The following is a 26,571-nucleotide window of genomic DNA, read 5'->3' as shown; positions in this document are numbered from 1 at the left end:
TGGGTCACAGCCCTGCGGTTAGCGTTCCTCATCAAAGACACCTGATTCAACTCATCAGCTAATGTAAAACACTAACCTTCACATGGGCCAAGAAGGAACCTTGTTTGAATCTCCTGCCCTAATGCTTGTACCACACTGGCACTGAAAATCTGAACATTTGTATGTTGGAAATATGCAAATAACTTCATATTTCCACATCAATTTTTGTTATTCACCATTTAAACGAGAACCTTCACATACTAAAGATTGGCGATGATGTGTGGTGTGTGAATGCTATTTTTTCATTTTTGCTCTAGAGCTATGAGACTAATATGACGGTAATATGACTTAGCCAAAGACTCGTTTGAATAAGTGACCATAGCATGCAGTTAGCGCAATGCTAATGGGTGTTCTAATACTTGTTAGGAAACTGCTAAATTGTCTCATAACATCAGTAAAAAAAAAATGAAAAATCTAATTTTTCGCTGCTGAACTACATTTGGGGCAAGTGGGATATATTTGATTTTCGTCTAACTAATGCGTTATATTAGCTAGCTGACCAGTTTAACACTACAGCCAGCTTGCTAACTAGCTCTTATTAGTTAAAACTAATTTAACTAATTCACCATTTGGGTTTTATATTTTGCACAGTTTACGCTTTTCTACCTTAATTCGTGAGCCAAAATAAGTTAAAAAGAACTTATATTTCTCGCATATCAATATATTTCACCAAACATAACATACTACAGTGCCAAAAACCGATAAATAGTTAAAGTCACTTACTTTCCTCAGCTCGTTCATCTGCTGCAGGCCCTTCAAACGAGGGAAGTTCAAACAGAAACCGACATCGAGACGTTACGTGCATGTTCACTTTCAGGTCCGTGCTGCCAACCCATGGATGCTGGGTTATCTGAAACTACCCAGCAAATTACAAAATAACCCATGTATGTGACCCAATTTCAGTAATGAAGCCATTGGGTTGTTGTGATAACCCAGTGTAGATAGATATGTTTATCTACCTGTCTTTACTCTATCTTTACTCCCTCTCTCTCTCTCTCTCTCCCTCTCTCTCTCTCTCTCTCTCTCTCTCTCTCTCTCTCTCTCTATATATATATATATATATATATATATATATATATATATATATGTATTAGGGGTGTGGGAAAAAATCTTAGATACATCGCGATGCAGACGTGAACGATTCTGAATCGATTCACAAATGTCAAAAATCGATTTTCTAAATATTTTATTTATAACGTAATGTTGGCGGAACTTGGAAGTCTGTGGCAGCGCATGACAGAAACACACACGGATGAGTCCGACCAGCACCCTCTGCATTAAAAGCCAGGTTAGATCAGGAGTCACAACCCAAATGTTAAGAAGAGCCATTTTGTCCTTTCAACAAAAATCAGACCACCTTGGCAGCCACAACATTTAATGTCCAGTATGTCTTAGTATGTGTGAATGTCCTAGTATAAGTTGGGTTAAAAAATATAAATGAAGGCGCGGACTTACTCTGTTCTGCTTTAAGCTTTAGCTATAGCCGCTTTCCTCCCATCTCCGCCAGAAAACTTTTCTTCAGAAGTAGATCAGTTTCTCATAAAATGTCTTTCTACGTTCGACTGTTTTCCGAGGCTGAAGTCGCTTCTCATTCTCCAGCTTCTTGTTCGAATTTTCCTGTTCCACCTTAAATTCTGCCTGAGGCGCAGAATGTAAATGCGGCACCATTTAAGGTGGAACGGGACAATTCGAAAGAGAAGCTGACATCATCTTCACAAGTTTTGTGTTTGACAGTCTCTCGTTGCAGATTTAACTTACCAGGAATCAACTGTGCTACTTATAAATGCGAATAACGCATCGTTACTAGGTGACCTGCAGTCTGCCAGTTCTCAGTCGTTGCGAAACAGGGCTTTCGCGCTATACTGCACACGACCTGTCTCAAAGATATTTTACTGACTCAGCAGACCCCACTTCTCATCTCTACAACGAACGAGACCAAAACCGAAGTTATAAAATCACTGAATTAAACGGGTAGGACGGCTGTAACATGCTGCGTGGACATCTATTGCCACTGGATCTTATGTCACCGTAACTGCGCATTTTATCGCAGATGAGTGGCAGCAGCATCTCATGTGCTCCAAACAAGAGCAGTTAATGAGAGCCTTCCAGTTCACTTACCGCATCACTTCCATTTGATTTATTAATAAAAGATATTGGAAGTAAATTCATTATAGATCATTACAAATACTTTGCTTTAAAAGTACCAAGTCCTGACACAGTGAGAAAATAGAAATCCTGTATAGAAAAAAAGATGTATCAAGATGCATCGACAATCGTTTTATAATTGCATCGCAGCCCTCTGAATTGTAATCGAATCGTGAGGTGCCTAGAGATTCCCACACCTAACGTGTGTGTGTGTATATGCATATATATATATATATATATATATATATATATATATATATATATATATATATGTGCATATACACATACGTATATAGTGATTGTCTAAGCAATCCAACTATTGTTACTGACCACAATCAGTAAAGACTCTGTAGCCAAAAGCTTTTGGATACTGCTCTTGTATCATGACCATACACCACAGTCTGTAAACACTGTAGCCAATTTTTTAAACACTACTCTACTACTCTCATATTATGATCATACACCACAGTCAGTACACACTCTGCAGTCAAATGTTTTTGGAAACTGCTCTGAAATCATGACCATACACCAAATAACACAGTCTATAAACACTGTAGCCAAATGTTTTTGAACACTACTCTTATATCAAGATATACACCACAGTCAGTAAACACTCTTATTTCATGACCATATGCCACACACCACAGCCATAAAACACTCTGTAGCCAAATGTTTTTGGACACTGCCCAACAGACTTGCAACACCTTAGTGACCACCTGGGAAATCATAGCAACTGCCTAGCAACACCACAGCAACCACCTAGCAACACCATAACAACCCACATCTATCTATCTATCTATCTATCTATCTATCTATCTATCTATCTATCTATCTATCATTTGTAAACTATATTTAGTGTGATTGTGTAAGCAGTCAAAATATTGTTCTTCAGTTATTGTTAAACTTACTCCAACAACACCTAACAGCCACTTGCTAACCCCATAGGAACCACTCAGGAAACACCCTGTATACCAAGGAAACTTCCTAGCAACACTTTAGCAACCAACCCCTGTACCATAGCAACCGCCTAGCAATGCCTTAGCAACCACCTGGTAGACCTTGGCAACCACCTAGCAACACTTTGGTGACCACCCTGTACACCTTAGCAACCACCTAGTCGCACATTAGCAACCAACTGGTACACCACTGCATCCGCCTAGCATCAACTTAGCAACTGCCTAGCAACACCTTAGCAACCACCCAGCAGACCTTGGTAACCACCTAGCAATACCTCATCAACCACCTAGCAACACCTTAGCCAAAATCCCATACACCTTAGCAACCACCTAGCAAAACCTTAGCAACAATCTAGTTAAGCATGGCAACCACCCCTCCTATGTATGTTTCTATCTAATCCTCTTTGACTTTCTGTCTTTCTATCAATCCAGCCAGCAAATTCTTCTGGCCCACATCCGACCCAGTTCTGCCTAGCCGGATAAGTAATCTCTGGCCCAGCTGGAATCAGGCCTGTTTCAAAATAAGTGAGGGTCCAGAGCTGGCCCAAGTCTTTTGGACTGGATCCGGCAACTAGGACATTTTCAGAACAATCAGAATTAGCCCATTTATGGCTCTAATTCACTCAGTTATTCAATTATTACTTACTTTTATGTCTACCTTCTTAATAGTTTAGAAACTATATTTATTCAAATACAAAATAAAAATAGAATTAAAAAACTGACACATTTTTGTGACCTTTTCATAAACATTTGCAACATTCCCTTACGTGATTTTGTGGTGATCCATGTATTCAGTAAATAAATAAACAAACAAACAAGCAAACCTGTTGGGTTGCCAGTTCATTAAACACCTACTTTGTACATAAACTCGAGGCTTATTTTATTAAAGTAAATCTACTATAAAAGTGCATTTTTTAGCTACCATTACTAACTGTAGCCCATCTGGTTAATCTCTTTACCAGTGGCGGACAACATGTATATAGTGCACATACACCGATCAGGCATAACATTATGACCACCTCCTTGTTTCTACGCTCATTGTCCATTTTATCAGCTCCACTTACTATATAGGTGCATTTTGTAGTTCTACAATTACAGACTGTAGTCCATATGTTTCTCTGCATGCTTTGTTAGCCCCCTTTTACCCTGTTCTTCAGTGGTCAGGACCCCCATGGACCCTCACAGAGCAGGTACTATTTGGGTGGTGGATCATTGTCAGCACTGCAGTAACACTGACGTGGTGGTGGTGTGTTAGTGTGTGTTGTGCTGGTCTGAGTGGATCAGACAAAGCAGTGCTGCTGGAGTTTTTAATCACCTCAGTGTCACTGCTGGACTAAGAATAGTCCACCAACCCAAAATATATAGCCAACAGCATCCTGTGGGCAGCATCCTATGGTACTGATGAAGGACTAGAGGATGACCAACACAAACTGTGCAGCAGCAGATGAGCTATCGTCTCTGACCTTACATTTACAAGGTGGACTGACAAGGTAGGAGTGTCTAATTGAGTGGACAGAGAGTGGACACAGTGTTTAAAAACTACAGCAGCACTGCTGTGTCTGATCCACTCATACCAGCACAACACACACTAACACACCACCACCACATCAGTGTTACTGCAGTGCTGAGAATGATCCACCACCCAAATAGTACCTGCTCTGTGAGGGTCAGTGGGGTCCTGACCACTGAAGAACAGGGTAAAAGGGGACTAACAAAGTATGCAGAGAAACAGATGGACTACAGTCTGTAATTGTAGAACTACAAAGTGCACCTATATAGTAAGTGGAGCTGATAAAATGGACAATGAGCATAGAAACAAGGTCATAATGTTATGCCTGATCGGTTTATATGATAGGTGTTTCAGATAAAATGGTCAGTGAGTGTAAATACAAGGTAGGTGCATCTAACAAATCAACAACTCGAAATGTGGGCATGTACTTGCTTTCATACATTTACAAAAGTAAAATTTATAGACTTTATAGACTATAGAAAATTTGTAGACAAAAAACCAGGGCAAATCGTTTAAGCAATCAACACGATGATTATTATTATTACGTATGTTTTTACACATATATAATACACATAGCATATTATCATTACATACACTATATTGAGAGGTCGCCAACTTTCTTGCAGAGTCAATCGCTACAGACCTCCAAACTTCATGTGGCCTTCAGATTAGCTCAAGAACGGTGCATAGAGAGCTTCATGGAATGGGTTTCTATGGCCGAGCAGCTGCATCCAAGCCTTACATCACCAAGCGCAATGCAAAGCATCGAATGCAGTCGTGTAAAGCACGCCGCCACTGGACTCTAGAGCAGTGGAGATGTGCTCTCTGAAGTGACAAATCACGCTTGTCCGTCTGGCAATCTGATGGCCGAGTCTGGGTTTGGCGGTTGCCAGGAGAACAGTACTTGTCTGACTGCATTGTGCCAATTGTAAAGTTTGGTGGAGGGGGGATTATGGTGTGGGGTTGTTTTTCAGGAGTAGGGCTCGGCCCCTTAGTTCCAGTGGAAGGAACTTCTAATGCTTCAGTGTACCAAGAGATTTTGGACAATTTCATGCTCCCAACTTTGTGGGAACAGTTTGGGGATAGCCCTTTCCTGTTCCAACATGACTGCGCACCAGTGCACAAAGCAGGGTCCATAAAGACATGGATGAGCGAGTTTGGTGTGGAAGAACTTGACTGGCCTGCACAGAGTCCTGACCTCAACCTGACAGAATACCTTTGGGATGAATTAGAGCGGAGACTGCAAGTCAGGCCTTCTTGTCCAACATCAGTGTCTGACCTCACAAATGCGCTTCTGGAAGAATGGTAAAAAATTCCTATGAACACACTCCTAAACCTTGTGGAAAGCCTTCCCAGAAGAGTTGAAGCTGTTATAGCTGCAAAGGGTGGATTAAGAATGGGATGTCACTCAAGTTCATATGTGTGTGAAGGCAGACGAGCAAATACTTTTGGCAATGTAGTGTATAAGTACTCATAAAAACACATATGGGACATATTATTACACATATAGATTACATATGTATATGAAGAGTTCATTTGCAAAAATCTTCTTTTTAATAAATTTTCATACATCTCATACATCATGCTTTTTTTTTATTGTGCGTTCCAGGCAATATCAATCAAACAGCAGTTGGGATTTTCTGATTAAGTAAAAATAACTTACAAAATTACACCTTATTGATTTTTCTTTTTTTTTTAATTTTGATTTGTGGCCACCGCAGATAACTCCAATGGTTATTTCATGTTTTAGAGTTTCAGAGCAAAACAGTTTGCAACAATGTTATATCACCTGACCCAAATACTGAGTGCTTATTCGCTGAATGGATTTATCGATTTCTGCTCAAGAACAGCACTGGCATTTGACCACTGCTGTAAAATGTGAATGTGCATGCTTTGAAAATGGATAAAAATGTCTTTTGTGACAAAATATATTTAAGATTTAGAATGCGCTATGCAAATGAACTCTTCATATATAGCCATATTATTTATTTGTTTTATATATATATATATATATATATATATATATATATATATATATATATATATATATGAAATACAGAAGTCATTTGTATGTCAGATGCAAGTTGTAGCCACCTTATTAAAAATTTCTTAATGTCTTTAACTGTTGCTTTGGTAGAGTTTCTCCTGACTGCACCTTTAAACAGAGGATAAAACAGAAAATGAACATTAAATATCTGCAAAACAAAATAAGTCAAGTCATGGTGCAGTTGATATGCAAATCATGTAAACCATATTTTTAAAGGATACTACAAATACTACAAAGACAACGTATCAAATATTGAAACTAAGAAATTTTATTGTTTTTTGAAAAATACATGCCCATTTTGAATTTGATGCCAACAACATGTTCCAAAAAAGTTGGGATGGGGGCATGTTTATCACTATGTTACATCACCTCTTCTTTTAAGAACTTTCTGTAAGCATTTGGGAACTGAAGAGACCAATTGGTGTAGTTTTGAAAGTGAAATGTTTTTCCATTCTTATTTAAAATAGGTTTTCAGTTCATAATGCGCCAAATGTTTGCAGGGGTGACAGGTCTGAACTGCAGGCAGGCCAGCTTTAATACAGAGCAATGCTGTTGTAATGCAGAATGTAGTTTGGCATTGTCTTGCTGAAATAAGCAGGGCCTTCTCTGAGAAAGATCTGGAGGGCAGCATGTATATATCATTCAGCATTAATGGTGCCTTCACAGATGTGCATGCCACCCATGCCATGTGCACTGATGCATCCCTATACCATCATGAATACTGGCTTTTGAACTGTGCACTGATAACAAGCTGAGTGGTCTTTAGCCCGGAGGAATCAAATGTTGATTTGTCGGACCACAGGACACTTTTCCACTTCCCCTCAGTCCATTTTAAATGACCTCAGGCCCAGAGAGGCGGTGTCGTTTCTGGATCCTGTTTATAGGCGGTTTCTTCTTTGCGTTTTTGAGTTTTAGCTTGCATTTGAGGATGCAGCGACAAACAGTTTTCATGCTACATAATGACTCCTACCACCAATGGAGAAAAAGATCCCCTGCCCTGACAGAAGATACACTTGTTAGCTTTCTGATGCTGAACAAACTTGCTCACAAATTCCTGTGCATACCAGCCATAAGTTTGCCATCAGAGGGAAGTGTTTATTCCTGGCGGCAATGTAGTCATATGTCATTGTTTATGTCTGAAACCAACAAAGGGTGAAATGCTGTTTTTTTACAGAAAATCTGTAAAGACCATAATGAATGTTGAGAAGAAATAGAAATGGCAGGGAAGAAAGTATTACATGAGGCTTCAGTTGTGTGGAGTAATTTAAGATTTTATTTGTTCTGTGCTTTATCCTATAGTAGCAGTCTTTGTGAAATAAAAAATGTTCAGAAGTTAAACGTTGGTTATCAGCAAATAAATGTTGTAGTTGATTGTACAGCATTTAGATATTTGTGTAACATTTATAGTCATATGTCTATTATTTAGTGATTGCTTTTTTTGATGATTATTCTGTGGTGTGTCCATTTCTAAGCTAAATGCTGGATACCAGTAAATAATGTTTTATTGATGACAGATGTGCAATATTTAGATTTAGATGCTACTCCACCGATGCTTACCAAAGTTATGCGAAAAGCTCACTACAACATCAGACAATTAAGAAAAATATTGTAAGAAAGTAATTTAAACAGTTAAACAGATTGTTAGATAATAAAGTTAATGTTGGTGTTACAACCAGTTTATATAAGTATAGGTAATTCATTATCTATCTGTCTATCTGTCTGTCTATTGCAAATGTCTTATTAATCTTGAACTTTTTCTCTTATTTCACTTTTTTTTTTTGCTTGGCAAGCATTGGTATTTCCTTAAGGAAATGCATATCTATTTACCCCGTGTGGCTTGTGCATTTCACAAACTAACTTGTGGCAGAGGTGGCATCCTACGAAAGTGCAACGTTTAAAGTCACTGAGTCACTATAGATAGATAGAGAGCTGTAGATAGATAGATAGATAGATAGATAGATAGAAAGATAGATAGATAGATAGAAAGCTATAAATAGGTATATAGAGCTGTAGATAGATTGATGGGTAGATAGAGAGCTGTAGAGTTGTAGTGGAATAGACAGATGAACAGAGAGCTGCAGATAGAGTTGTAGAGGAATAAATAGGTAAGCAAATATGTAGACAGATAGATAGAGCCATAGATAGATAGCCAGACAGATAGAGAGCTGTAGATAGAGTTGTAGAGGAATAGATAAACAGATTTAGATAGACAGAGATATAGATAGATAGATAGATAGATAGATAGATAGATAGATAGATAGATAGATGGATAGAAATAGAACTACAGATAGAGAGCTGTAGCTAAATAGAGCTGTAGATAGGTAGATACAGCTGTAGATAAGCAGATAGATAGAGAGCTATAGATCAATAAAGCTTGGTGAGTTTAGCTCCCTCCAGTGGTAGTATTGTTTTTTTGTTTTTTTGCTATGCATTTTGTGAGAATCTATTGATGCCAATATATTTTTCTGCTTAGCTGTAAATGATTTATACACCGGTGAGTACCCCAATAGCCATGTTTCATACCTCACTTTTTGTGCTTATTTTTGTTGGATGTAGTCCATGGTCAAAAAATGGCAGATGCCTTGTGAGTTTTTCTTTCCTTTTTCTGTTGGATGAATAATGCTAAATGCATCTGTTTAACAGCTGGTTAACACTAAATTCATAAGAAAAACAAGCAGAAAATAAGTTGAATTTGCGCTTCTGTATTATTTTATTAAATACATGCTCAATTATATGTATCTATATCAGAATGTAATTCTATGGCATTACAATTTATTTTAATAGTATAGATTAACTGGAAATTAACGTGACTTGTGTGTTAATTACTACTGGTTTTATGTTACAACCTCATTTCCAAAAAAGTTGGGATCCTGTGCAAAATGTAAATAAAAACAAAAGCAATGATGTGCCAATCATTTAAACCCTATATTTAATTGAAAATAGTACAAAGACAACATATCAAATGTTGAAACTGAATAATGTCATTGTTTTTTGAACAATATATGCCCATTTTGAATTTGATGCCAACAACACGTTTGAAAAAAGTTACCACTGTGCTGCATCACCTCTTCTTTTAACAACACTCTGTAAGCATTTGGGAACTGAGGAGACCAATTGCTGTAGTTTTGAAAGTGAAATGTTTTCCCATTCTTGTTTGATATAGGATTTCAGCTGCTCAAACGTTTGAGGTCTCCTTTGTCGTATTTTTCATTTCATAGTGCAGCAAATGTTATCAGTGGTGACAGGTCTGGACGGCAGGCAGGCCAGTTTAGCACACAGACTCTTTTAATATGGAGCCATGCTATTGTAATACATGCAGAATGTGGTTTGGCGCTGTCTTGCTTTTTCCCTGAAAAAGATGTCTTCTGGAGGGCAGCATATGTTGTGAAAACATATGTATGTCATTTGGCATTAATGGTACCTTCACAGATGTGCATGTCACGAATACCACGTGCACTAATACACCCCTTTTTAGTCCTGAAGAAACAGTGTCCAGGATTTCCAAAAAGAATTTCAAATGTTGGTTCATCAGACCACAGGACACTTTTCCACTTCTCCTCAGTCCATGTTAAATGAGCCTGGGCCCAGAGAAGGTGACAGCATTTCTGGATCCTGTTTATGTACAGTTTCTTCTTTGTGTTTTAGAGTTTTAACTTGCATTTGTAAATGCAGCGACAAAGTGTTTTCACAGACACAGGGGTTTTCAGAAGTGTCTGGTTAATACGCATGGAGCGGAGGAGTATAAGTCGGTCCGCTGCACCAACTTAAAGGGCCCCACATCCACAGGGCAAGCTTACAGGACTCGACTCTCAATAGCAGGTCTTTGGTGGAGAGTGAAAAGCAACATTTTAATTGTCACATATTGTGATCAGTTTTGAGGTCTTATGAAGAACACAAAACTTTGCTTTCCGTCCCATTTCCAGCCCCAGGTAAGAGTGTTAGTATTCTTTTGTTCTTCTTCTACACCAATGCTACAATATAAATAGAAGGAGAGGGAACACATTTGCAGGGTTCCAATTTCTTATGACTCAAAAAAAGATGTCATTAAAAACTTTGGGGGGAGCTTGCCAGCAGCAGCAGGAGGAGTGTCTCATAGCCAGTTCACAACAATCAGGTTCTCAAACATTTATTAATCTGCTACCATTTTACGTATTTTCGTATGAGCCAGAGAAAACCTATCATCTTTCTGATGAACTGTCACTAAAGTTAGTGGACTTTGTTTATATTACATTGAATTTCATGGTTTTGGTGGTTGTGTGAAACATTTCACCAGACACCAGTAACTTCATTTCACTTACCTCTTTAGAGAGCTCACCGTTTCTTGAAAGTATAAACCATGGTGGTTATTTACAGAGCAGTGTGAGAAGATTTATCTCTCAAGCTGATGCTGTGGCCTATGTCTGACTGAACCACAGTTGAAATGTTTCTGCAAAACTGTAAATGAAGCATGATGTATTTTTGGCACACCTTGTTTGTTAATGGATGTAGATTCATGTATAGCAACATATTTTTTATGCTTTGTTTCTTTTATGTACATACAGTGACATATTACCTGACAGTGAACCAGATGAGGACACCCAGATGTTGTCCTCTCCAAAATGCCACTATAGTCCCTGTGATGTGAGTCAAAAATGTATACTCAATGTATGATTGTATGCTAGGATCAGAGCAGAAAAACTGAAAGTAACATTGTAATCAACCTATATGTTTACTATTGTTATGGCTATTTTTTATTTTTTATATATATTTTTTTGTTTAAAGGAAATGGAAAACCTTGCTGATATCATTAGAGACTTTAAGAGGGAGAACATCAGTGAGCATTCTACATTGACGGTTGTGGCAAGAAGAAGGTGAATTCTACACAGTGCCATCACAGCTCTAAACAAGGGCTATTTTGACTGGCACAAACGTCCACAGATTGAATTTGTGGGTGAGATGGCTGATGATTATGGCAGGCCTACAAGAGAATTCTTCAGGTTTGTGTTACATTTTCTATTTATGATAATACTGCCGTATGTTTTTTTTATTTTGTACTTTAGTCAAACTGGAATGTTATAATATTTAAACATATACAGTGCAATGCAAAAGTCAGCGACCGCCTATCATTTATTTCATTTGCAGTCAAAGTGGCATTATGTGCAAGCAGTTCATTTTTGTGGAGATATTTCTGAGGAGATTGGAGTTCAAAATTTAATTTAAAGGTGCAGAATAAATAGGCTTATCTGGGACTCACCTAACAATACCAAAACCATCCCCATCAATAAATAAGACTGAAGCTTCTTATTAGAGAGAGGAGAGTGGATAAAATTAAGCTCCACTCTTGCTTTAGATCTGAAAAAAATCCACAGGTTTTTCTGTCCTTTCTTCCACTGTGAGAAGTTAACTTAGTACTATGGGTCTGAAAGGATGTGTAGCTGTCAAGAAGCCTCACTGAGAAAAGGAGGCACATCAAACAAAGATGCTGCTGATGTTCTCAGAATATTGGCCCCCAGAGTCCAGACCAGATTTTGTTGACTGTGAAAAGCAGAAAATGCTAAACCAGCTTCTAAGACTGTACTTTGAAGGTGTGGAAAAATATAACTGCTTATTAATTTTGAAAAACTGAAAGTAAGGAAGCTGTATGAAGGCAAAGTGTGGACACACTAAATCCTGATTTTCATATTTAGTGGTTAGGACTTTTTTTCCTGAAGCTGAAAAATGAATAGATTTTATTTCATGGCCATTTTGACTGGAAAATGAATCAATTAAAGAGTGATCTGACTTTTGTATAGAAACTAGTCTTTCTTTGGAAATTGCTCATAAATGCATCACAAATCCCAGCTTTGTGGAGCATCATGAGCATAGGACTTTACTAAATACTGTGGGCAATGTATCAAAGACTCTCTGGACTAATAAAATAAACTTTTTTCTATGGCTCTTTACCTTTGTTATAAATCTCACCATTGTTGGGTGGATGCTGATATCCAGACAAAGTTGTAACTGTGTGTAATTCTTTCAGCTTTTGTAATTAATTCTACGGTTCTATGGGGTGAATAAAATCAGCTAATTGTTATGACCCAACCCTGATCGGTGCTTCATTGTCCAACATATATACACACATACATCATCTAAACCGCTCATCCTTCTGGGTCGCGGTGGGTGCTGGGTGGGTGCTGGGTGCTGGAGCCTATCCCAGCTGTCATTGGGCGGAAGGCAGGATACACTCTGGACAGGTCGCGAGTCCATCGCAGGGCTCATTGTCCAACAGTTTTATCTGAAAGCTTCTTGGTTTTGAAAGTGGTGTTTGTTCAGGTATGCTCTAATAAACTGTGGCGCCAACGTTAACGACGGTTAGATAGAGAGAATATGCCTTGCCATTTTTCTTACTGTTTGACACAAGATGACCCAGTTGCATGTTTCCTTTTGAGTTAATTTTATACAGTATTAACAGTTTTCCTCTCGTCTCTGTGGTAGGCTTTTAATGAAGGATGTGCAGTCCACTTTGGGCATTTTCGAGGGACAGCCAGGCAACCTTTTTTTTTCTTATGATCAGGCATTCCTAGATAAGGGAAAGTATTATACTGGAGGGAGGCTGATTGCCTGGTCTCTGTTGCATGGGGGACCAGGCATTAAGGCATTACATCCCAGCCTTTATCAGTTAATGTGTGGTCAGGCTCCAGATCTTGAAGGATTTGATATTTCCATCTTGCCAGACAAGTGTGTGCAGGACAAGCTTCAGCAGGTATTCTGACACTTTGCCAATTTTTGCTTTGTTGTTTTAAAGTTAGAGCTCATTTTAAATTTTACAGAAATGAACTTTGAGGGGAAAAAAGAACCGTGTGTTACTTTGTTTCTTGTCTTGTACTTTAATATTTTGTTGAACAACCTAAAACACTGTATATTTAATGTAGCCTTAATTTCTGTTTTGGTTTCTATGCCTTGTCTTCTGCTGTATTCTTAGATTAAAGAATGCAAAACTTAGGAGGCATGGAAAAGTCTTCAGGACAGTTTGGATGACTGGATTGCAGACTGTGGTGTGCCAGGGGTATATGAAGCCAAAGTCCATGACATTCCTCTGATACTTTCCCAAGTTGTGAAGCATTTCATCTTTCACAGGTATTATTCCCAGTGCTGTCAGGACTTATATAGCAATATTATTGCTTATTGCTAATAACAGCTTATTCTGATTGACTAGTTGGTGCGATCCTTCTAGCTAATTATCACTGTAGACTATTTCTTTTATTCATTTAGTGCAAATATTTAATTTGTTATTTTTTATTTCAGAACTGCAAACATGGTTGAGCAGTTTAAACAAGGAATCAACTCTTGTGGCAAACTTCGGGAAACTGTGGAGAGGTACTGGAACGCATTTCAGTGCCTGTTTACACACACAGAGGGACCACTGACAAGAGCTGCCTTTCGGTGTCTTTTCGATGTCATTTGGAGTGACGAAGGGACAAACAACAAGGAAGCTGAAGAGGACACTATGTTTGCATGGGAATGTCTTCTCAACAGTGTGCAAGGTAAAATCCATCCTGCTGTCATTGTGAAGTTGATAATGCCATTGTGTACTTTTTACTGTCTGGATCTTATTATGGAACAGTATTTAAATACAGAGCACAAAATGTTCACAATATCAAAGCTGTGCCACAGTAAATTCCTGGTTTTTGTGTGTGTCTGTTTTTAACAGAAAAAAAAACTCCTTTCACCTTTGAGGACCTACTGGTGTTTGTTATGGGAGCAGATGCAGTACCACCTCTTGGATTTCCACAGCGACTTCAAATACAGTTTTATGATCAGGTGATAAGGAGCAATCGTTTTCCTCAACTTGCTCTGTGACACTCTTCCTTCCTCGTGGCATCCAGAATGAAAATGAGCTCTCTAATTTCTGGCAGGTACACTGTTTGGAGTGAGTATTTCTGGATTTCAGTGTCTGGTTCCAGAAGGCCTTCATCCTCGTAAGAGTAAAATAAGTTGTAATAGTAATGGATGACATGTGTGAACACATCCCTCTAGAGGCGTTCAATTCGTTGATTGTGGACTGATAGCCCAGTAATGTGGCTACCTCGTCCTTTCCCATTCAGCAGGTTCATTAACGCTGCTACCAGTTTATTTTCACCCCCTTGATCCGATCTGACCCTTGAGGGAATTCCATACCGACAGGTTGCCCCAACAAAGTGAGCCAGAACTGTCTGGGCAGTGTTGTCTGTACTGGCGGTCAGGTAGGTGATAACCCGTGAATATCCGTCTATACCGCCGTGCGTCACTATACCCCAGCTGTGAAAACAGACATGAGTGTTTTAAGAGTCGGGTTTATCATTACATCATCACAAAAATGGCAAATTCATTGCACAGAATTAAATTACACGTAATTTTACCGTAAGAGGCGCATGTGTCCGTCGATGTGCCATAGACTGTTCGGAAACGGTACATGATATGTGCTTCTTGCAATAACGTTGCTCCACCTTCGCGCAGCTGCTGTGGGATCGATTCTGTTCAGTGTGCCGCGCGCTCGACGTCGAGGAACACGTATACCCGCAGAAGAAAGATAGCCCCTCGTCATCTACCAGGACAGTTCTCAAAATTAGACATACATTAACTAGGCAACGTTTTTTCATAGAAGGTTAACAGATTTTCTAATGGATGGCCTAACTGCAATAATTCAGCCTCTTACCTCACAACCCGGATGTTGTTGATGTAGTGTTCTTACGTGCTGTTCGAGATCACGGTCACTGATGGGAGTAAATCTTTGTCTAATGGAAATGCCCAGAGATCATAGTCTTCTATAAATGAAGGATGACGAGCAACCAAGAAGCCGTGCCATCGCCTTCGCCTTAAATCCTTGGTTCAATAACAGTTCCAGTTGTTCTCTTGATACATCTATTCTGGGTCTTGTCATGTGTACACGTACGCCACAGAGGAGACAGGAGCACTTTCATTTAAAGTGTTGTGAAACATTCACGGTTTTAAAACTTTTTTAATATATTTTTTTAAATATGCTGCAAGACCTGTTGAGTACAAGCTTTACTATTTTTTCCCGAAAACTAAATTTTACAATAAACATGGAACTTGGTGTTGTCTCTTTAAGAAAAGCACAAACCAGACTATCTCCGCCTTCACATCCACATGCAAATCAAGATAATTAACATTAGAACATGTAATAATTCAATTTGTACTAGTAAAAATACATTTCTTACTAGTCAAAATAAAATTTCTACATGTTAAAATTAAATTTTCACTTGTACAAGTTTTATTTTTGATATCAAAAATATAATTTTAACTAGTACAAATTTTATTTTTGATATCAAGAAATATAATTCTTACTAGTAAAAATTAAATTTTTAATATCAGGAATTCAATTTGAACATGTGAAAATTGAATTCCTACTAGTAAAAATTGAATTTTTGATATCAGGAATTCAATTTTTACTAGTAAAAATTCAGTTTTCACATGTTCAAACTGAATTCCTGATATCAAGAAAAAAAGGATTAAAAGCTAAAACGTCTTGCCATAGATTTGCATGTAAATATGAAGGCGGAGATAATCTCGTTTGTGCTTTTCTTAAAGAGACAACACCAACACCAAGTTCCATGTATATTGTAAAATTTAGTTTTCGGGAAAAAATAGTAAAGCTTGTACTCAACAGGTCTTGCAGCATATTTAAAAAAATACATTAAAAAAGCTTTAAAACCGTGAATGTTTCACAACACTTTAAATGAAAGTGCTCCTGTCTCCTCTGTGACGTGTACACATGACGAGGCCATACTGCTTCAGCGTAGACTACTGTTAAACTCTGGCAATGGCGGACTTGGTTCTTGGGAAGATTATGAGGCAAGGCAGCAATGGAGGCCTGCGCGATGTTGGTATTATTGATTCTCTCATTGCTAATCTGCGTCGTACCGAGCACCATTTGAACCTTGAAACGTTCACAGAGTTGTTTGAGAGTCTAACTGCATTACAGTCTTCCATAACTGCTGATGTGCCAACTACTTCATACTCTGCCCAGCGTAGTAGCACAGGTTTGCATTAAACAACTACTATGCAGGCCTACTGCATTAATTCAAAATACTTCTTTGATTAGTTCTGTAACTACGCTTTGAACATTGCCTGTGTTCAGTGTGTTGTTCGCATTGGATATTTCAGGCTCCCGTGGAAGACCCAGAATAGATGTATCAAGAGAACAACTGGAACTGTTATTGAACCAAGGATTTAAGGCGAAGGCGATGGCACGGCTTCTTGGTTGCTCGTCATCCTTCATTTATAGAAGACTATGATCTCTGGGCATTTCCATTAGACAAAGATTTACTCCCGTCAGTGACCGTGATCTCGAACAGCACGTAAGAACACTACATCAACAACATCCGGGTTGTGAGGTAAGAGGCTGAATTATTGCAGTTAGGCCATCCATTAGAAAATCTGTTAACCTTCTATGAAAAAACGTTGCCTAGTTAATGTATGTCTAATTTTGAGAACTGTCCTGGTAGATGACGAGGGGCTATCTTTCTTCTGCGGGTATACGTGTTCCTCGACGTCGAGCGCGCGGCACACTGAACAGAATCGATCCCACAGCAGCTGCGCGAAGGTGGAGCAACGTTATTGCAAGAAGCACATATCATGTACCGTTTCCGAACAGTCTATGGCACATCGACGGACACATGCGCCTCTTACGGTAAAATTACGTGTAATTTAATTCTGTGCAATGAATTTGCCATTTTTGTGATGATGTAATGATAAACCCGACTCTTAAAACACTCATGTCTGTTTTCACAGCTGGGGTATAGTGACGCACGGCGGTATAGACGGATATTCACGGGTTATCACCTACCTGACCGCCAGTACAGACAACACTGCCCAGACAGTTCTGGCTCACTTTGTTGGGGCAACCTGTCGGTATGGAATTCCCTCAAGGGTCAGATCGGATCAAGGGGGTGAAAATAAACTGGTAGCAGCGTTAATGAACCTGCTGAATGGGAAAGGACGAGGTAGCCACATTACTGGGCTATCAGTCCACAATCAACGAATTGAACGCCTCTAGAGGGATGTGTTCACACATGTCATCCATTACTATTACAACTTATTTTACTCTTACGAGGATGAAGGCCTTCTGGAACCAGACACTGAAATCCAGAAATACTCACTCCAAACAGTGTACCTGCCAGAAATTAGAGAGCTCATTTTCATTCTGGATGCCACGAGGAAGGAAGAGTGTCACAGAGCAAGTTGAGGAAAACGATTGCTCCTTATCACCTGATCATAAAACTGTATTTGAAGTCGCTGTGGAAATCCAAGAGGTGGTACTGCATCTGCTCCCATAACAAACACCAGTAGGTCCTCAAAGGTGAAAGGAGTTTCTTTTTTCTGTTAAAAACAGACACACACAAAAACCAGGAATTTACTGTGGCACAGCTTTGATATTGTGAACATTTTGTGCTCTGTATTTAAATACTGTTCCATAATAAGATCCAGACAGTAAAAAGTACACAATGGCATTATCAACTTCACAATGACAGCAGGATGGATTTTACCTTGCACACTGTTGAGAAGACATTCCCATGCAAACATAGTGTCCTCTTCAGCTTCCTTGTTGTTTGTCCCTTCGTCACTCCAAATGACATCGAAAAGACACCGAAAGGCAGCTCTTGTCAGTGGTCCCTCTGTGTGTGTAAACAGGCACTGAAATGCGTTCCAGTACCTCTCCACAGTTTCCCGAAGTTTGCCACAAGAGTTGATTCCTTGTTTAAACTGCTCAACCATGTTTGCAGTTCTGAAATAAAAAATAACAAATTAAATATTTGCACTAAATGAATAAAAGAAATAGTCTACAGTGATAATTAGCTAGAAGGATCGCACCAACTAGTCAATCAGAATAAGCTGTTATTAGCAATAAGCAATAATATTGCTATATAAGTCCTGACAGCACTGGGAATAATACCTGTGAAAGATGAAATGCTTCACAACTTGGGAAAGTATCAGAGGAATGTCATGGACTTTGGCTTCATATACCCCTGGCACACCACAGTCTGCAATCCAGTCATCCAAACTGTCCTGAAGACTTTTCCATGCCTCCTAAGTTTTGCATTCTTTAATCTAAGAATACAGCAGAAGACAAGGCATAGAAACCAAAACAGAAATTAAGGCTACATTAAATATACAGTGTTTTAGGTTGTTCAACAAAATATTAAAGTACAAGACAAGAAACAAAGTAACACACGGTTCTTTTTTCCCCTCAAAGTTCATTTCTGTAAAATTTAAAATGAGCTCTAACTTTAAAACAACAAAGCAAAAATTGGCAAAGTGTCAGAATACCTGCTGAAGCTTGTCCTGCACACACTTGTCTGGCAAGATGGAAATATCAAATCCTTCAAGATCTGGAGCCTGACCACACATTAACTGATAAAGGCTGGGATGTAATGCCTTAATGCCTGGTCCCCCATGCAACAGAGACCAGGCAATCAGCCTCCCTCCAGTATAATACTTTCCCTTATCTAGGAATGCCTGATCATAAGAAAAAAAAAGGTTGCCTGGCTGTCCCTCGAAAATGCCCAAAGTGGACTGCACATCCTTCATTAAAAGCCTACCACAGAGACGAGAGGAAAACTGTTAATACTGTATAAAATTAACTCAAAAGGAAACATGCAACTGGGTCATCTTGTGTCAAACAGTAAGAAAAATGGCAAGGCATATTCTCTCTATCTAACCGTCGTTAACGTTGGCGCCACAGTTTATTAGAGCATACCTGAACAAACACCACTTTCAAAACCAAGAAGCTTTCAGATAAAACTGTTGGACAATGAGCCCTGCGATGGACTCGCGACCTGTCCAGAGTGTATCCTGCCTTCCGCCCAATGACAGCTGGGATAGGCTCCAGCACCCAGCACCCACCCAGCACCCACCGCGACCCAGAAGGATGAGCGGTTTAGATGATGTATGTGTGTATATATGTTGGACAATGAAGCACCGATCAGGGTTGGGTCATAACAATTAGCTGATTTTATTCACCCCATAGAACCGTAGAATTAATTACAAAAGCTGAAAGAATTACACACAGTTACAACTTTGTCTGGATATCAGCATCCACCCAACAATGGTGAGATTTATAACAAAGGTAAAGAGCCATAGAAAAAAGTTTATTTTATTAGTCCAGAGAGTCTTTGATACATTGCCCACAGTATTTAGTAAAGTCCTATGCTCATGATGCTCCACAAAGCTGGGATTTGTGATGCATTTATGAGCAATTTCCAAAGAAAGACTAGTTTCTATACAAAAGTCAGATCACTCTTTAATTGATTCATTTTCCAGTCAAAATGGCCATGAAATAAAATCTATTCATTTTTCAGCTTCAGGAAAAAAAGTCCTAACCACTAAATATGAAAATCAGGATTTAGTGTGTCCACACTTTGCCTTCATACAGCTTCCTTACTTTCAGTTTTTCAAAATTAATAAGCAGTTATATTTTTCCACACCTTCAAAGTACAGTCTTAGAAGCTGGTTTAGCATTTTCTGCTTTTCACAGTCAACAAAATCTGGTCTGGACTCTGGGGGCCAATATTCTGAGAACATCAGCAGCATCTTTGTTTGATGTGCCTCCTTTTCTCAGTGAGGCTTCTTGACAGCTACACATCCTTTCAGACCCATAGTACTAAGTTAACTTCTCACAGTGGAAGAAAGGACAGAAAAACCTGTGGATTTTTTTCAGATCTAAAGCAAGAGTGGAGCTTAATTTTATCCACTCTCCTCTCTCTAATAAGAAGCTTCAGTCTTATTTATTGATGGGGATGGTTTTGGTATTGTTAGGTGAGTCCCAGATAAGCCTATTTATTCTGCACCTTTAAATTAAATTTTGAACTCCAATCTCCTCAGAAATATCTCCACAAAAATGAACTGCTTGCACATAATGCCACTTTGACTGCAAATGAAATAAATGATAGGCGGTCGCTGACTTTTGCATTGCACTGTATATGTTTAAATATTATAACATTCCAGTTTGACTAAAGTACAAAATAAAAAAAACATACGGCAGTATTATCATAAATAGAAAATGTAACACAAACCTGAAGAATTCTCTTGTAATCTAAATAAAATTAATTCCGTAATCATGAGCCATCTCACCCACAAATTCAATCTGTGGACGTTTGTGCCAGTCAAAATAGCCCTTGTTTAGAGCTGTGATGGCGCTGTGTAGAATTCGCTTCCTTCTTGAAACAAGAAAAAAATATAAAAAATAAAAAATAGCCATAACAATAGTAAACATATAGGTTGATTACAATGTTACTTTCAGTTTTTCTGCTCTGATGCTAGCATACAATCATACATTGAGTATACAGCTAAATGTTTGACTCACATCACAGGGACTATAGTGGCGTTTTGGAGAGGACAACATCTGGGTGTCCTCATCTGGTTCACTGTCAGGTAATATGTCACTATATGTACATAAAAGAAACAAAGCATAAAAAAATATGTTGCTATACATAAATCTACATCCATAAATAAATATGGTATGCCAAAAACACATCATGCTCGATTTATAGTTTTGCAGAAACATTTCAACTGTGGTTCAGTCAGACATAGGCCACAGCATCAGCTTGAGACATAAATCTTCTCACACTGCTCTGTAAATGACCATCATGGTTTATACTTTTTTTAAAAATGGTGAGCTCTCTAAAGAAGGATAAGTGAAATGAAGTTACTGGTGTCTGGTGAAATGTTTCACACAACCACCAAAACCATGAAATTCAATGTAATATAAACAAAGTCCACTAACTTTAGTGATAGTTCATGAAGAACAATGATAGGTCTTCTCTGGCTCAAACGAAAAAACATAAAATGGTAGCAGATTAATAAATGTTCGAGAACCTGATTGTTGTGAACTGGCTATGAGGCACTCCTCCTGCTGCTGACAAGCTCCCCCATATCTGCTTGAAAAAAATTTGAAATAACAATTTAGGGGTGTGCATTATAAACCCAAGGCAGACCTGCTTTACTAACAAAGTCATTATACCTGTGTGTAAATATAAGTGCATCTAAATGTCTCAATACTCTCATGTCTGGTACTCACAGGAGAACTTGCCAGGGGACTATGCACTAGTGTGTCTTCCAGTGTACTTTCAGAAAAAGAGGCCTGGTCAACAACAAAAAAACAAACAAAAACACAAACAAACAAACAAAACACATGCACATGCACACACACATGAAAAAAAAAAAACCTATGTAGGCTTAATGGTACTTAATATCAACCAACATGTCTAACAGTAACTAACAATAGGTCTGTAGTAAAGAAAAATAACATTGCAATCTTAAAATTAGACATACCTGTTCTGGCTAGTTGTTACATCTTGAATTGGCTGATCAGTTCTGTAGAACACCTGATCCAGAGGATTACGTGTTAATTTTAAGACATCGTTATAAATTATTTAAGATGTTGGTAAAAAGAAAATATGTAGTTTACACAGGTAATCTACCAAAATGAAACATTTCAAGCAATGTTCCCAGATCTACAAAATGAATATTATATAATTCTCACCTCAGGAGTGCCAGCATTTACATATATGTGGCCATTATTTTCATCCTACAAAAACAGCATTGCTAAATTTATCAATTACAGTATTTCAATAATTCCTAAATTACGTTCATAAAATGATGTTAGATCATGGCATACCACCTGGCCTGTCAGGTCTACAACATTACTTTCTACTGACGCTGATGCACTTGTGGCCATTTCAGAATGCACACTGGGAGAGACCAGTAAGAATTATTGCAGTCCTCTGTTCATTGTTTATGTTTAGTTATTTACCCCAAAACAGAATTATGAAAATCAAATTTCAACATAATTAAGCAACTGGATAGCATAATACTACTTTTCTCAGTTGACTGAGAACTACCCTTATCTTATTTGCCAATTACCAAGAGCACATGAGCTGAAACGTGTGTTAGAGCAGGAAAATCAGCAAACTGTGAAATGTTGTGAACCTCAACAACCTGTATTAGCTTCTACCTGGCACAACTGTGGAAGTACTGGACTGTTTCTTGTCTCAGCTGCTGAACTAGCACTGGATCTTCCTTCACCCCTTTGACTCAGGGATGCTGTAGCCTGCATAAACATTTTCAATATTCTTATAATCAAATTACTGTTCAGTTTATTTTTCCTAAATATTCACAGAGATCAGATCTTATACATTTAGTTAATGATAAGTTAATGACCACAAATAATGCAAACAACTTCAACTAGCAGGTTTCATGTATACTGATTTTCATGACACTTTATCCAGCATTGAACTTCAGCAATAACAAGCTATTATGATATATTTAGAAGGAAGTAAATAAGCCTGAAGCAAAGCAAAACAAAATAGAACATGGGCACAGATGTAAATACAAAGTTACAGAATAATAGTGAGACTTCCTTAAGAAAAGTTAACTTTAATTAAAAAAAGTAATGCAGTCAATCATGACCCACCTGTCTATACAGAGATAAGTGTGAATTGTAGTATGTAAATTCTGCTTCTGCCAATTTGACGCTTCTTTGACAGAGTTTGCTTGGACAACCAGCAGTTTCTTTCTCTTTGTAGCTCTGGCAAGACAAAAACCAGTCACATTAAGGCTTACGCTCACAAAACTTTGGCAAATGAATGTGTTCAGCTCAGTCAGGGACCATGACAAATCAATTGTCTTCATCTCATCACCCAAGTCATCGTTTCCTCTTCCTGCAAACAGCAGTTTTGAAAGGACAAACAACACTAATATGAGTAAGACAATAGGCTGAATTCATGTAATTACAGCCTCTACTTTTCAGTAATTATATCAACAGGATGCAGAATTAACACTCAGGTTTTAGGATTATGTTCTACATAGACTTTCATCCTGTTTCTAATTTTGTAATTAAATGAATAGAACATGATAGAGAGAAAGAACACAAATCTGTACTGCGCTCTCAGTTTCTTGGACTTAAGGTGCCAGTCATTCAATTATTTTGGGATCCCCTGCATTACACACTCTGCATTTTCCTGCTTTAACACTTCATTCAACTTTTTCATCAAATTATTACACCATTCATGAACTGGATGTGTTCTAGCAGGTAAAAACTATATAAAAAATATGCAAAGCAGTAAACCCGCCAGTAATGGAAAGCAGACTGAATGAACGAAGTAAATCATAATGGAATTTCAAAGTACCTCTATACCAATAAATCGCTGTAAACTAAAACCAATCAAACAAAAAAAGAACATAATATCATCCCTAAGCCTGATTTGTCAAGCTGCTCTGAATCCAGTAGATTGGGTATGGTGGGTTGGTTAGGATCTTGTAACAAGAAAAACTTCATCTACCATTTAAGCCCAGGCTTTCTCCCACGTCCACGTCTTTCACCTGTTGTAGTAAGAAAACAATATTGAGGAACATGACACACATCTACTGTATTAAACATGTCTGAAGTAACCACAACACAAACATGGGAGTAAATTCCTCCGCTTAGATATAGTAAAATATATATATATATATATATATATATATATAATATATATATATATAGTATACAGTAAAAAATCAATTCCTGATATCAAGAATTACATTTTTATTAGTTCAAATTTATTCAAATGAGCCAGTAATGTGTCTGTTTAAATCTATCCAATAGTGGCCCATTGTCACTGCTAGTGGGAGTGTCTCCACTGACCCAAGGTTGCCAAGCCTGCAGCCTGCTTAGAAATTTAAATAAAATGACAATGGATGAGAGTAAACAGAATTATTTACTTTGATGTGCGCTTTTAAATGCTAACATATTTCTATACATTTACGGCAGCTTATATTTTTGAGTCTTGGTTTATGAAAAGCTTTTGATTTTCCCATCTGTAACATTACTTACAAAGCTTTCTGGCAACCATGCTCCCATTAAGTGTTGTGTGCATGTCACAGTGGAGAAAGGAGCAGATTCTTTGAAAGTTTTGCAAGACAATAACATTTTAAATGTTTTCTTACTAGTTAAAATAATTTTTTACAAGTGAAAATTTTATGTCCACTTGTAAAAAATGTATTCTTGATATCAAAAATATAATTTCAACTAGTAAAAAATTTATTTTTGATATCAAGAAATTATGGGAAGCCGTTTTAGCTTTTAATCCTTTTTTCTTGATATCAGGAATTCAATTTACAAATGTGAAAATGTAATTTCCACTAGTCAAATTTTAATTCTTGATATCAAGAATTGATTTTTACTAGTAATAATTGAATTTTCACTAGTAAAAATTATATTTTTTGATATCAAACATTTATTTTAACTAGTAAGAATTGCATTTTCACAAGTACAAATTGAATTATTACATGTTCTAATGTTAATGAGCTTGATTTGCATGTGGATGTAAAGGCAGAGAAGATTTGCATTGTGCTTTTCTTAAAGAGACAACGGCAAGTACCATATATATATTACGTTTAAGTTATCAGGAAAAATAAAACTTGCACTTTAGCTTGCAATACATTCAAACGTTTACATTTAAAAACATTTAAAATGTTATCGTCTTGCAAAACTTGCAAAGAATCTGCTCCTTTCTCCACTGTGACATGCACACAACACTTAATGGGAGCATGGTTGTCAGAAAGCTTTGTAAATAATGTTACAGATGGCAAAATCAAACCGTCTATGATCCTACCTTAAAACTGATTTTTAACTTTGTGAAGATGTCTTTAGGACGTCAATAATAGACTCTCGGGGTACGTCATGTAGGCTATCTTTTATTCTGGCTACTGGAATTTGTAAATGCACCTTCTAAGTGCCTTTAGCAGGGATCATCATTACAAAACAAAACCATAACATTCCAAATGCGTGAGAGTTTTCGTAACGCTGGTAACGTTTTTTTTTCTGTTTGTTGTGAATAATCGGCTCCGCGCTTTCTGCGGGCCTGAGATTAGCGATGCTGCTAACACTGAAAAATCTCTCCACGTTTAATAAAAAAACTGATCCTCGATCAGCTTTAGAAGGCTCACGCCTTGTCTGTCCCCCTCCCTCGCTGCTATTGATACAATAGCTTGGAAGCGGTGGGTGTTAACCCAGCCGTCATTTATTCTGGTAAGTCTCGCTTCGTATGAATTTGCTAACGCAGTGCCGTAGTTAGCCAATCGTAGCGCAAGAGGGCGGGGATTTCAACGGCAGCTTCTGGGTTATGTCGGAGTGCAGGTGGGAATAAGTAACATCTCTTCTTCTTCTCAAATGTCACTGCGTCCACGGTTGCTATGGTGATATGAACGACTTCTCAACGGTCCGACTGAAGGTTGGGGGTGTGCTTTTGTCTTTGAACTATTAACCGATACCAGCTCAGAAGGGCGGGGCTTGTCGGATTACGGGTGAGGATTTTTTTTGGACTATCGTTTGGCGAGCAGCTGTTTGTGGATGGAGCGTTTACGAGCATGTACAGAGAAAGAATATAGAATGAAACACATATAATGTGCAGAACCGTTCATTAGACTGAGCTTCCTCGTTTTGAACCTGAAGCTGAAGCTGCAGCGACTGAGTGAAATTTTGCCGTAGACACAACTGTTTTGGATTGGCAAGGTAATATAAATCTCCATCGAACAGGTTATGTGAGTGCATTTTAGTGTACATTTACTGAGGGTTTACGTCTATTACGTCTTTATAGATCTATATAAATGTTAAAATATAATGGACATGATATAAACTGGACAATATCTCACCACAACCGGACATCTTTCAAATGTAAACACACCCAGCTCTGCCTCCTGCTCTGGACTGAATTTTGCTGTTACTGCAAGTTCACCATTTAAAGTCCTAGGGTTAAGATTCATTTTGAATAAAAATATAAATTTATTTAAAAGAATGTTTTTTTTCTTTATGTATGCTGAAGGACACAGAGCAGATGGTCCCTAACAATGGAGCACAGTGTGTGTATGTGTGTGTG

At 38.0% G+C, this 26,571-nt stretch overlaps 5 long non-coding RNA genes across 5 annotated transcripts; 2 read left to right on the top strand and 3 right to left on the bottom strand.

The window, feature by feature from the left end:
* The first annotated feature begins 11,848 nt into the window (after positions 1-11,848).
* Positions 11,849-14,199, top strand: LOC118800011. The gene is made up of 2 exons (XR_005006151.1): positions 11,849-13,792; positions 13,961-14,199. It is a non-coding gene; the product is annotated as an uncharacterized LOC118800011 (long non-coding RNA).
* On the bottom strand, positions 12,352-15,596 carry LOC118800010. The gene is made up of 3 exons (XR_005006150.1): positions 15,351-15,596; positions 15,055-15,239; positions 12,352-14,953 (listed from the first exon to the last, which is right to left on the bottom strand). It is a non-coding gene; the product is annotated as an uncharacterized LOC118800010 (long non-coding RNA).
* A 795-nt stretch (positions 15,597-16,391) lies between these two features.
* Positions 16,392-20,049, top strand: LOC118799976. Its single transcript, XR_005006146.1, has 4 exons — positions 16,392-16,695; positions 16,820-17,049; positions 17,161-17,345; positions 17,447-20,049. It is a non-coding gene; the product is annotated as an uncharacterized LOC118799976 (long non-coding RNA).
* Positions 17,953-20,552, bottom strand: LOC118799977. The gene is made up of 3 exons (XR_005006147.1): positions 18,609-20,552; positions 18,202-18,440; positions 17,953-18,034 (listed from the first exon to the last, which is right to left on the bottom strand). It is a non-coding gene; the product is annotated as an uncharacterized LOC118799977 (long non-coding RNA).
* Positions 20,553-21,998: 1,446 nt separating this feature from the next.
* On the bottom strand, positions 21,999-22,739 carry LOC118799295. The gene is made up of 3 exons (XR_005006106.1): positions 22,668-22,739; positions 22,197-22,241; positions 21,999-22,038 (listed from the first exon to the last, which is right to left on the bottom strand). It is a non-coding gene; the product is annotated as an uncharacterized LOC118799295 (long non-coding RNA).
* Between the last annotated feature and the right edge of the window lie 3,832 nt (positions 22,740-26,571).

This window comes from Colossoma macropomum, unplaced genomic scaffold, assembly GCF_904425465.1.
Source record: "Colossoma macropomum unplaced genomic scaffold, Colossoma_macropomum, whole genome shotgun sequence".
NCBI lineage: Eukaryota > Metazoa > Chordata > Actinopteri > Characiformes > Serrasalmidae > Colossoma > Colossoma macropomum.
This window is presented reverse-complemented; position numbering and strand designations above follow the sequence as displayed.